Source organism: Canis lupus, chromosome 32 (genome assembly GCF_011100685.1).
Source record: "Canis lupus familiaris isolate Mischka breed German Shepherd chromosome 32, alternate assembly UU_Cfam_GSD_1.0, whole genome shotgun sequence".
Lineage (NCBI taxonomy): Eukaryota > Metazoa > Chordata > Mammalia > Carnivora > Canidae > Canis > Canis lupus.
In genome coordinates this window covers 32903561-32904449 of record NC_049253.1, presented here as the reverse complement: position 1 = coordinate 32904449, position 889 = coordinate 32903561, and positions in this window count along the sequence as shown.

Here is an 889-nt window from a genome sequence, read left to right as displayed (position 1 = left end):
TTAGCGGGGATCCCTGGGTGGCTCAGCGGTTTAGCGCTGCCTTCGGCCCAGGGTGTGATCCTGGAGACCCGGGATCGAGTCCCACGTTGGGCTCCCTGCGTGGAGCCTGCTTCTCCCTCTGCCTGTGTCTCTCTGTCTCTGTGTCTCTCTCTCTGTCTCTGTGTCTCTCATGAATAAATAAAATCTTTAAAAAAAAAATTAGAATTAGCCCCTGGGTGGAGAAGTGACACAGGGCCCATCACCTATGCTGTTAGCATTACTGTAAGCAAGGGCAGGGCATCTCTCTCATCTGTATGAGGAGAAAAGTGCTGTGTGACTGGATGCAAATCTTGAAAAACTGACTTCTTTTTTTTTTTTTTTTTTTAAGATTTTATTTATTAATGAGAGACACAGGTAGAGGGAGAAGCAGGCTCCATGCAGGGAGCCCAATGTGGGACTCAATCCCGGGTCTCCAGGATCACGCCCTGGGCCGAAGGCAGGCGCCAAGCCACTGAGCCACCCAGGGATTCCCCGAAAAACTGACTTCTATCTACATTCCTCTCTTTCCCCAGATTGACACGTAGAAAAAGTTGACAGGAAAGTACTCACAAGACACAGTTGCAAAAGTTCACACTAACACCGGAAGGAATTCATTTCTGTTAAAACAAAAAGGGAATGTATTTCTTTGTCCCCTGGTTCAAGTCACACTGCACACACTGAGTAGATGAATTGTAGGTCTGATAAGACAGAAATCATAGTTGCCACAACTGCGATAGACATTTAGTGAGGCCAGAGGGTTAGGGTGTCCGTGGAGAGTCGCCGTTGGTTCATTCGCTGACTTACTGAACCGCCTGCCTGCTCTGCCACAGGCGGCTGTAGGAGCTAGGGAAGCAGAAGGGAAGGAAACAGG